Here is a 13,171-nt window from a genome sequence, read left to right on the forward strand (position 1 = left end):
ATTTATACATCCATTTTATGAATCTCTTTGACTTGGATTGTGGAGCCCCTAGGCATGATTTTTCAGGGAGTTCCTCTCTCTCTCTCTCTCTCTCTCTCTCTCTCTCTCTCTCTCTCTCTCTCTCTCTCTCTCTCACACACACACACACACACACACACACACACACACAACTGAGAAGCTGGAGATGTGATTCTCCTAGAGGCTGGCAGTCACCTACTTTGATTATTTTGCACAGTAAGTCAAGTTAGGCTAAATCATTACCAGATGCATACTACCAATGTAGGGGTGGGGGAGAAAATATCAGGGCAGGGTCGGGGCTTATCAGATGTGAAGAAGTATATTCAAGCCTGGATAAACATTGTACTAAACCAACAGTGGCAATTAGGATTTGTGCCTTATGCATTCATTTTATTTTAAGCACATAATATTCATCTGTGCCCTTTTAAGACCCTTAATGACTATGTGTTTTAGGGGAAAAAAATCATACAATGAGATAGTAGGCTCTCACTTTGCCTTTCAGATTGGCAGGAGCTTTTTGGAGGTCCTTAGGTCTCCCTGAGCAGGTAACAATTTTTAAGAGATCTATATCTATTAGCCAAATGTGGCCTTCAATCAGTTACCTGTCACATTTCAACTTTTAATAGTACACAAATCAAATAACTTTACCACATCTGCACCATTTTTAAAACATTGTTTTGATATATGCTACCTGTTATGCATATTTGGCATGCCTGTCCAGCACATCTCCCAAAATGCTTTACAATTAAATAAAATTGTAAGTGAAATCAAAGGGTCACAGAGGTTTATAGTTGGCAGATAGCATGTAATCATCTTGCCAATCTTCCCTTTCCACTGTATTTGTCATTATATAGTACATCTGACAAGGCCAGCTTTAATTTCCCCACATGTAGGGAGCTCATTGGCTGGCAAGGTACTATTTGTTTCTAAGCAGCCATGGATGTGAAGTAATCATTTCCTAAAAAGATATCCTCCACTTCTTCTAACCCCTATAACATTTTCAATTTCACACATTTATATACACACATTGAATATATAAATATATGCATGTGTCTATATACATGTATATATGTGTGTATATGTATAGAAATATGCACACACAGATATATATATATATATATATATATATATATATATCCATTCTATCTTCTTGACACCAAGGCCAAGTAGGAATTCTTTATCCCAATCTCCAGGTAAGAAAGTTGAAGACCAAAGTCATATAAGTTGAAGTCCAATTTCATATAAAAATATAAAATTATAATAAAATAGACTTTCAAATGGAAATGATGTAACAAAGCCGATTATAGCCCTGATAAATACAGACACTGGAGATCTGCCTTTATTCCCTCCAAATGCAGCCCTGCTTGAGGCAAACATTGCTCATTTGGATCTTGATACGCCTGTGGAATGCATGCTTCCTTCTTCTTGGAGAGGTCAGAGGTACAATTGCTGCCACTGGACCAAAGAGGGTGCCAGTACAGCTGGTCCCGCAGTGATCCATATGGATTTGGAAAGTGTGTTTAGGATCCATACAGAGCATAGTCATCATACTTCCATCTTTGCAACCAAGGAAGCTGCATGTAAATCAGCAAGCTGAATAATGGGGAAAGGTTCTGTTGGAGGGATCTTCCCAATGATTCATGAAGCAACAGGCAAGATACCAGTACTGTGATCTTAGGGTAAACTGAGGAGGAATGTTTGTATTTCATAGTATTTTCCATCTTCACAGACATTCTTGAAAGTGTGTGTGTTGTACTACCATTCAGCCAGGAGCTAGAGATAGGAGCCTCGTCACAAGCTTACGATTTCCCATCTTAAGCTACAAAAGAAGTCACTTCTTCAATTAGAGTTCAATGACACTAATGAATGCACTCTGGTTGTTTCCTTTCTTACAAGACTTTCTTATCTGGCAGTTCTAGTGATGTGACAAGATTTGCAAGTCTGATTTGGAACTTTTTGATCACAAAAAGAGACTTGGGAATATAAAGTTTCTGCTTATAGTTTTAGGGACATTGCCCAAAATTAGCTCTGTTAATGTATTGAAATCATTCAAATGGAAATAGACTTATCTGTAAGGTCCTTCTTTCTTGTACTGGGACTGGCATGTAAATAACTCAGAGTTATACTCTAGAGATTTCGGCTTCGTAACTGAATCTCTTCAAATTTTGCATTATTCAGCTTTCTGGTCGGTCGGTGGGCAGGAATAAAGATAGACATATTTTCAGGCCTTCAAATATTTTATTCCTCTTGATAAATTTGAATCAACAATTCTAAACAAGTTTTCATAATCAATTGGCAAGATTTCATAAAATAAGCCAGAGCTCTACTGTACAATTTTTGTGCGCATACATTCTGATACTCCCATACTAGCTTAGTTTTTTTTAACACTGAGGAAAACAAACATCTATATCACTGAGCAAAATGTTATTACTGGCCCACATATACTAAAAGATATAGGTGCTGTATGAAGCTTTTCACTATAGTGTAACACTCAAACATTATTAGCAAAACTAGACACAATGATAAAAAGCAATCTATTGGGAATATTATGGGTAAGTAAATGTGGGAAACGTTGGGAAAGTATTTCTTTGCTTTACGGTTCAAAGCAAAAGAATATGTACAGCCTATTGGTCCCTGAAAAACAGATGTGTATAATGTAGACTGTTTCTGCTATGTAGCACATTCTATTAGACCAGTGAAGAGGCTCTACTTCATCCATTTTTGGAGGGACCACTGCACCTCCTTTTCCATCTGAGTGATTGAGACTCTGCCAGGTGACAATCTGCCAGGTGACAACTGACCAGGTACACCGAAGGAGAATAAGATGTCAGAAAGGCAAAAGGTAATTTGTTTCCTCCTCTAGGGTAATCTAGATATGTTCTTTTTCTCCAAACTGTTAGATTTCCTGATATATTCTTGTGGTATGCTTTGAATTATTAAAATACTTAACATCCATGGACCATCTTATGTGAATTCATTTGGAGGTGGGTAAAAAAATCAATTTTCAGTTCCTAATTTTTAATTGAGTCTAATGACCAGAAATGACCTAGAGGGCTTTCTGCCTCAGGAGGCAAAGCACTTGAGCAGATCTGGGGAATGAGAGACTTCTACTTGCATGGATAATTTTTATTTCAGTCTCTCTCCCTGAATCTGCCAACATGACAATGCTCGTCAATAATAAAAAAGACATGTTCCAGGCTTTTGCGAAGATGACACCTGCTTGAGTGACAGCCTCTTCCGGTGCGACAGTTCCTCAGCCCTAGTTACGCAGCATTCTGTCAGATACTTAGCTGACACACACTCCTTAAACTATTAAAGAGTTAACATCTATTTCATTTAATCTAGTAAAATAAATGTCTGTCCATAATTCTCAGGGTGGCAAGATTGCCTTCCAAAATAAATCACACTATTAACAGGTTAATTACTTGATTAATGTGTATCTTCTGACATGGCTTGCTTGCTCTCTCCTGACACAAAAAAAAGAGTCTCCCTCCAGATCTTGCTTCAAATCTCTTTATTTGCTTCCTTTATTTGGCCCAGGAGATAATTTTTGATGGGTCCTCAATGTAGCAATCAAAGTATTATCCTACTTTTTTGTTGTTGCTGCTGTTGTTTAAAAGACCTACTCATGACTGACATGTAGAGAACTTGATGATTGAAAGTGGATGAGCCCTCTCTCCCCTCCAGATGGATAGTGTTGGGAATTGTTTCTCATCATTAAATAACAAACATTTCACTTTTGGTTGGCATAACAATAGCATAAGAGGATCCCTTTATTTCTGGGTCTTCTAATCTAAAATGCACTGGGATATGACAAATTATACAGGATTCCAGATATTCACACACAGTGAGACCAAAAGAGGTTACTCAAGGGAGAACCACAAAGATGAAATACCTAAGTGCTTCTTCATATTTGTGTAAAATAATACATGTAACTGAAATGAACTCCAAGATATGGAAACAAAGCACTAATTTTAGTTTTTAGTTTTGATGATTCGGTCTTCTTTACCTTATGTATGGTGTATTCACATGTATAACTTCGGGACGGTGGGGGCACAGAACTCTAGGGAAAAGTGGGGAAAAGTTCAGTAGTGTAGCTCACTGGACATTGATGAAAGTGAACTATGAAACTTGTGGGTGGAGGATGGGAGGGAGGGTTTGGGAGAGAATGAGGGAACAGAGACACTGTGTGAAACGAAATGTACTCATTACCTGACTCATGCAATGATATACAATATCACCTCTATGATAACAAAGTAAATTATTCTTAAAAGAACTCTTTGGTTTTCCAGGGTACCTGGAAAGTGAAAAACCTTTTAGCACAACAATCTCTTACACTTCCACTAACATTAAAGCTAGACAAGTAGGCAAATCCATATACATGCAAGTATGCTTTGTTGAGTACCAAATTGAAAATGGGATGTAGTAGCTTTTCCCAGAATAATAGCAAAAGCATAAAATCATGCCACAAACTTAAGTCATATATTTGGGAAGCACTATTGGATGGATGGACAAATATATATCTATTTATTCCACCTAAAGATCTCACTCTGTAGATAGATTCAATTTTGACTGTGCTACTATAGCCAGTGCATTCTACCATAACAACAGTTTTCTGTCTGCCTCCGTCTCTAATTTCTTAAACTTCTCAAAGAGTTGGACAACGTATACACATGTAGGAACAATCAAGTAGATCTGTACATTCTCAAAAAGTTCTGTAAATCATTACCTAGAAGACAGATCTACTAACCAACCCTGTATGACAGAATAGAATATGGTGTGCTGGAGAGAGGAACTTAGGAAAAAGTAACAGTAAGAGGAAAAGAATAAAATGACAGGAGGGTACCAGGATTTTTTTTTCCATAGGCATCAATAGAATGTAGTTATCCATAATAGTGAGAACTTTGTTTTCCAAATCATCTACAGAGTTTTCTCTCCTAGTCTAATAACACCCAATGAAAACATGTTTTTGTTTCCCTGAAATTTTATTTTTTTAATTTTTTTATTTCTTTTCTATTTTTTCAGTTCCTAAAAAATGAAAGATAAAATATATGCATCTAAATTAATAGTAGTAAATGAGTGGGGTGGGGACCAGAAAACTCTGAATCAGGATATGCTAAGAAGAAGCATCATTCATATATGGAGAGAGAGAGAAAGTTGGGAAGATGCAACCGTAGGGATTTTGGAAGAAACTTGAGTTTGCACACTAATATAACCTGCAGCCATTCATCCTGAGTCCCTTTACAGAAAAAAATTTCCCTTTCAATTGTAATAAAACCCAAAGAGAAGGTCCAGTGATGCATCTGTTTTCTGTTACTGTGCAACAAATTACCACTAACCTAGTAGCTTTAAATAAAGTCATATTTGTCATCTTACTGTTTCTGTGTTTCTGGTTTCTGGGCACAGCTTTTGCCAGTTCTTCTTTCAATGTCTCACAGGCTATAATCAAGGTATAGGCAGAGATATGTTTCTCCCATGTTCCTGTGTTTGTTGGCAGAATTCAGTTCCTTGTAGCTATTTCACCGAGGCCCTGAGATTGAAAGACCACATATATTTTTCTGTCATGTAATGCTGTCTATCAGCAGCTTATTTCCTCAAGATTATTAGAAAAATCTCTGTAGGGCACCTAACACTGCAGATGCAAAGCTATATATGTATGTGTGCTTGCATATATTTATTTGCATATAGATATACATACAGACACATGTATACATACATTCAGATAGACAGACAGACAAATACATTCATAGTCCTAATAGCGGAAGTAATATTTCATTATCCTTGTCTTGTTGCATTGGATAAAAGCAAGTTATAAGACACACCCACATTTAAGAAAAGGATATAATGCTACCCTAACATCTATCTGATGTTACCTTTGAACAAAATTTCCTAAAAGCTCATGGTAAAGAGAACATTCCTTACATCCCCAAAGAAAGAGCTTTTGTTTTTCCCAGAGACAATCTCCTGCTTAAATACCAAATCAGTGACACAAGAATATGTATTTCAAGTTCTGACCACGTCTCAGAACAGAATGGAAAATACTGCAGTGTTCAATGGATTGTGGTTGTTCATCGATGTATAACATAACAAAACAATGGGCTGAATCTAGTTGATAACTCTATTGTCTGGATCACACTCTGAAGTGTTTCCAAAATGCTGCCTAGGGTTTCCTTTCTCTGATAAGAATGGTTTGTTAGGAGAAGAAAGCTATAAACATGTAATGGAATGTCCTGATGAAAAAGCGAATGCCTCTCTCCAGGGCCTGGATTGCAAGGGCTAGGATCCAATAGTGTGCTGAGAAGGCTGAGCAGAGACAAGAAGGCATAGGCCTTTTCTCAAGTGTCGACATGGACTACTCTAACTTACATTGCTTCCAAGAAAATGAGCAATGACATCTTATCCAAATCATTGAAATGACTAGTTTCTGCATTGTACAGAAAGTGAAATTGACCATGGCAGAATTTTCTTTTATACTATGCATGCTTTTATAAACATTTTTTAATCAACAATCAAATAAGTACCTACTTATCTGACATTATAATGCCAAAGTAATTTGGATGTTATACTACTACTGTTAGTATTTTCCTGCTGTCTTCCAACACTGAATTCCCCCATAGTTCACCATCAATGATTTTTAGAATAGTTTTCTTTTGGAGAAAGAACATAAACATTGTCCAGGTACAGATTTTTAAGTTGGTTTTCTAGATCTGAATATTGATTTTACACACTTTATCCAATGTTATTTGTAACAGTCCATATTTATGGAGACTTTCAAAAGCATTTGACATGGTTTTTAAAAAGACCGACTCTCTTCCCCTTTGTGTTTATATTTTGTTCATAAAATATAATTAATTTCTGACACTATCATACGCAGATTAAATAGAACTGATATGAGGCAGTCATTTAAAAGAGCTACTGTGCATCAAAACATAATTGATATGTACACATTCAATAAATATTTATTAGATCTCTGTTAAGTGCTTGCTACCCCACAGAAAAGAAAACAAACCAACAAAGAAGAATTGGTACTCTATGAGATGTCAACAAATCACTTTGTAAGAGAATCTTGTATTTATGCAATGCTTATCACATCCACATCACGTGTGACTGGGTGGATGGAGGGTGGTATCTTCTTTAACCCTAAGAGATTTTAGATGTTAGCCTGGATGCTAGCAAGTGCTAAAGATTGGTGAGAAATTCACTGAGGTCCTAAGGTTATTGCCTGATGATTTATGACTCATCAGTCCTAAGTTGAAAGTGCCCTGTCAAATTCATTTTTTAACACCAACAAATATGAGGTTGAATTGTAAAATAGGTTCCATTTAATCCAATTTATTTTATGTAGCTGTGCTCAAGGGTGCATGAAGGGGCCTCTGCTATATAAGAAATTCTTTCAAAGAGTAGCAGAGATAGAAATGTACCCTAGAAATCCAAAGGGGTATGTTCAATTCCCTTCTCCTGTACCTGGATTATAATTGGTACCAAATGATGCCACTCAAAACTGTCCTTTCCCTCCTTCAAATTTATCAGATCACTGCTTTAGTATAGTTCTCCCAATATGGTGAAAAAAATATCTATCTTCCTTACCCTGATTAACCTCCAACACATATCCAGAGTTCCTCCACGGTCACAAGTCTGCTACACAAGTCTGCATTCCAAAGCAGGCTGCTTAAAATCTTGCTAAGGGGATAGAATTTTGCCATCATTTACCCAAATCATCTGGGATTATTTCTACTTATTAATTTCAACCAGCCTCATAAATAAACCCAATCTCACTCCTCACCAATTGTGTGAATTACACACAAAATGTAATTTTTTAATCATTGTTATTTTTAATAAGTGTTTCCAAAGCACCCTTTTCCTCATCCTTCACAAACAACCCTTTAAAGTTTAAACTCTTACCCACATTTCCATATTGGATTTGCTCAAGATATGCTGGGAAGCGTCTGTCATCACGTCAGTTCTAATATGCAAGTGTTTACTAAATGCCAAACATTAGTCTGGGTTCTGGGCATACAATAGTAAACAGAATACAACAGGGCATTAGTTAGTTGCTCCTATTATGTTCTGAATTCTTCAAGAGCAAGTACCATATCCTATTCAATTTTTCATGATTCCCAACCACCCAGGCAGTGTAACATACAGGCCCTGTAGTTAAGTTTACTAAGTGACCAGCTGAGCATCATATTTGACTACCATAAAATATAGGCAAATTTTATGATTTCAAGCCAGCCAATTATCTATCAAAACAGCTAGAAGTAGATCTGTGGCTCAAGTGGTTGAGTGCTAGCCCTGAGTAGAAAAGTCCAGACGGTTGCTAGGCCCTGAATTTAAGCCCCAGAACAAAAATAATAGCAATAATTTGAACATATTTGCCTAACTCATTATGTAAAAAATTTTGCTTACCATGTAATCAATATAAAACATCACTAATAATGGATTTTTCATTCTAAATAGTTTAAGTCTTCTGTGCATTTACATTTACAGCATATCTCAGTTCAAACTAATTATGATACAACTTTAAAATTCACATATGATATTGGCTTCCATGTTGATGAGCTCATTTCTGTTCAGTAGAGTTTATGAAAGCTTACCTACAACCTATAAGAATACCAGAAATGTTTATAAGCTATTAAGAAACGTTTCTTTGAAAAAAGTTATAATTCTAGACTATAAAATACGTTTGAAAGTTTCAGGTTTCAGGAAAGAAAAACAGTTCAGTATGTATTTGCTACCATTCCATTGCTGTGATAAAATGCTTGAAAAGATTGGCCTAAAGGAGAAACTATGTTTTGACTTACAGTTTCAGTGGTTTCAATCCATGGTTTCTTGGTCATGTGGTTTTGGACAAGACAAATGCTCACACTGAGGATCTGGTGGTAGAGAAAAGCCCCTCCCCTCATTGTGACTGGGAAGAAAAAGGAAAAGAGGGAAGAAGCAAGAGTCCCAACGTCAAGCTCAAGGATATACCTCCAGTGATTCCCACTTGTACAGGGCTCCACACTGCACAGGCAGCACCACTCCCAGAGCTAGTGACCGAGGCCTTTGGGACCTTTACATCCAAACATTCACATGGCATTGGTTAAGTCAGTCAGGCTGGTGAGGAGTGGAGAGTAGCAAGGAAAAAAAATAGCTAAGGAGAAAACTGAAGTAACTATAATATCTGTCATTCAAGAAATTTTCTTACTAGAAAATATTCAAAACACTTGACGGGGCGGTCTGCTCAGGGACAAGATACTGTAATGATTTTCTCTCCTTCATCTTTATTTTATGGCTTGGAAGAGACACAGAATTTAGTGATGTGGCTGTCAGGGAAGAAAAAAGATGTAGCAAATGAGACATCTAACTAGAGAACTCGCAGAAGACAGTTCTCCAAAAAGATATTAGCTCAGGTGTGGGGAAGCTCCTAATTACAGATCTACAGCCAGAGGGAAGATTGGAGTTAGCGCGAGAGCCTTTGAACGCAAGAGATTTTTTCAAGAAAGGCATCAAGGCCTCTAAATTTTAAAGTTGTTTGAGGCTACCTTCTGGCCAAGTTGCATGAACAAAACTCTTTGAATCTCTGGCCTGGGGACTAAAAGTAATTCTGACTCTGAAATAGCTACATTTAGTTAAAGTTTAGTTAAACAAGAAAGGAACGGCAGGCAAGATAGGATTTTGCAGAAGGAGGCTCATTTGTGTCTTGATTTTTACTTTATTGGTCTCATTTGAAAATGTTAAGACCTATAACATTTTCCTAGGTAATGTTTTAAAAACGTGCCATCCAGTTGTTACCGTTTATACATGATTCCTCACCCCCCAAATTAATGAAGGAATTCAGTCCCCAAGTTGTATGATAATGGCAAGAAGGAAGTAGAAACTTTATCTGACTAATGGTGTTCAGAGGTGGCATCTGTGGGAAATAATTCAGATTAGATAAAATCATCAGAGTAAAAATTCTCATGCTTAGATTCTAGTAGCTTTGTGAGGGGGAGAGAGACATGGAACTGCACATATGTTTCCACTGTCATGTGAGACAGCCAAGAAGGACTTCACTAGATCTTGCCCAGGCCATTTGGAGTTCTAGCCATAGAAATTATGCCTATTTCCTTCATAATGTAGTCAGTTTCTAGTATTTCATTGGGCTCATGGAAAGCTGACTGATACACCAATTGAGTCATTTTTTTTGTATATAAAAAGTAAAATTAGCAGCGTAAAGTAGCTTTATCTGATTCTTGAATCTTTTATTGGGAACTCTTGACATAGTAGGAAAGTGCTCTACTACCTGAGCTATCAACGTAACTCTGATCCTTCACAAAAATTTGGCACAATTCTTTTTTTTTTTTTTTTTTTTTGCCAGTCCTGGGCCTTGGACTCAAGGCCTGAGCACTGTCCCTGGCTTCTTTTGCTCAAGGCTAGCACTCTGCCACTTGAGCCACAGCACCGCTTCTGGCCATTTTCTGTATATGTGGTGCTGGGGAATTGAACCCAGGGCTTCATGTATACAAGGTGAACACTCTTGCCACTAGGCCATATCCCCAACCCTGGCACAATTCTTTAGATATTCCATTTCTCTTCCAGACAATAACAGAATTCCCCTAGTGAATTCCCTGGTAATTTTAGTATTAACAAAAAGTTTGATTTGCTTTGTTCACAAAATGCCAACATTTACTTAATTCAATGGAGGGGGAAAAAGCAGGCCTCTCTTTGAGCATTGTATATTTCATAGACATTCTGATTGAAGTGCCATTATTTTCTAAATATAACCAGTACCTTATCTGTTTATGGTAAGCATTCAGCTTTTAGTCATGGGGGAGTGGTAAGGAATGACAATGGCTTCCTAAGTGAAATCCACAAACCATCTAAACTTTCACTCTAACAAAATGTTTCCCTCCCTTACTAGCAAGGAGCAAAAGAGGACTGATTTAAATTCCACAGTGGATTTCTTGTGGTCTCCATTACCTTTGTTGTCGTTGTCCCCATTAACATGGATAATTGAGAAGTATGTGCACCTCACCATTAAGTGATGAAATCTCATTGTCTACCTCCTACCCAGCACAAATCGCTGCTCATCCCCACTAAAGAGCTATTTACAAAATTGATTTAGGTGCTTATACACAAACTCCATGCTGTATATAACAGTGCCATCCTTTTAAAAATGCTTTTTAAAACTAGTGATATGGAACCTGTTCTCCATAACAAGAGCTCTCTTGAGTAAGAAGGTTAATTGTTTAAGGGAGATGCTCTCTAGGAAACACATTACAGATTTTCCCACCACAGGGCACCATTGCATAGAATATAGAATATAGAGCAAAGAAACACTCATGTTTAAACAGGGTCAATGACAGAAGCAGTCGCTCGTCAGGAAGGGCTCACCCTGCTGTTTTATCATCCTGTCCATAATTTTGCTCTAAGGGTCTTGTCACTATGCACCAGACATGAACTAAGAGTGACATTTTTGTGAGAAGGTCAGGAAACATCCACAAAGGCTGTCTCCAAAAGCACAATGCTAAATGGTAACCTTTAAGAACAAAAGTGCCCACACCAGAGTACGGCAGCTCATGGTGGCTTCCAAGGAAACTCAGTAGTGAATGTCTGAAAATCAGAAACAGATGGACACATGAGCACTGATTAAGACTTTGGAATAACTAAGAGATCCTGCCATTAATACCAAATTTAAGACTGAAACAGAGAAACTAACTAAAGGAATATTTCTAAGAAACCCAGAAAATGAGAGCATTATATAGAAATTGTACAATTAATGATTTTTCTGAATTAAATGAATCCATTATGAAAATTGCCCACCTTTCTTTAATATTTTATCTATTTCACTCTCTCTCACACATCCATCCTCTGAGCTGGATGGTTTGGGGATCCAAAGACCTGGAATCCTTCCCAGTTGCTGATAGGGTGACTATAGACAATGCTTATGAATTCTCTGGCCAATAGTAATAGATCTGAGGACCTTTACTGTTGTTGTTGTCGTTGTTTAGAAATGTTTCCATCATCCTCTCTGGACTCTCTTTAGGAACACTTTTGGTATAGTCCAGCTTTCCTACGATTTTACCAACTTTTCAAGATCTAACTTCCTCTCAAAACCAAACAAACACAAACTGCATCATTCCATTTCATAAAGCTTTGTTCAATTAAGCAGTTCAGAAACTAGTAACAGCCCCTCCCCCCGCCTTTTTTTTGTATTATCCGGAAGATTCAGAACCAAAATCCCAGAGAGAAATGATGCAGGACAGTACAACTTTGCCTCGGATTCCTCCAGCCTAGTTAGCTTCAAAGATGAGCATCTGGGGAGAAGGGGCTAAAAGCAGAAGACAAAATCTGGGTAAAGGCCAAGAATTTTTCTGTTCCCTACCCCATCTGCTTCCAGTTGTTGCCAGGAGACACCTAAGGGAAGGAACTGCTGCAGGTTTGAATCAGAAAAACACAGATTCTCTCTATTTGGGTTTATTTTCTCTTTCCAGATGGATAAATCATTTGGCATTTTAACCCTTCTAGGAAGATCTCTCTGTGCTTAAGAGTTCCTACCCAGAACAAAAGATTTTTTAGCAAAATTTTCTATTAATTAATTCATGGAGTTTTTAGAAAATGCTCCTGTAGATTTTTAAGAGTTACAATCTTCCCATTCAAATGTTGTGCTAGGTTTAACCTGTCAGGATATATATATATCCAAGTGAGCTCCTCTCTATTTTTAAATAGAATTCTTTTCAATCAGTTGCCCTAAAAATAGGCAGGAAAAGCCAAAAAAAAAAATCTAGTAAATTCTTCCAGTTGCAGCTTTTCAAATAACTCACCTCTCTGCAGCTGGTGCATTCATTGTGACTATGATATAGTAGTAAATCCATATAATTGCTATAGCTGATGTAGGATAATTAACTGGACTCATTTACGTATTCACTCAGTACCATATGAAACACCTTTGTCATAAATACTAATTGCCTTTGGGATGCATGTTAAGGGCAAATGGCAAAGGTACATGTGAAAGTCACAAACACATAAATCTGAATCCTTCACCCTAAGCATCTAAAATTGTGCATCTCTGAAATCAGTCTTAGACATGCATCAAATTCTAAGATCAAGCCCAGATCTACCAAATCAGAAAAAAAAAAAACTAAAAAAGATGCCCAGCCAATGTATTTCAATAAAGCTTCCAGGTTATTCT

The sequence above is a fragment of the Perognathus longimembris genome, chromosome 19 (assembly GCF_023159225.1).
Source record: "Perognathus longimembris pacificus isolate PPM17 chromosome 19, ASM2315922v1, whole genome shotgun sequence".
NCBI lineage: Eukaryota > Metazoa > Chordata > Mammalia > Rodentia > Heteromyidae > Perognathus > Perognathus longimembris.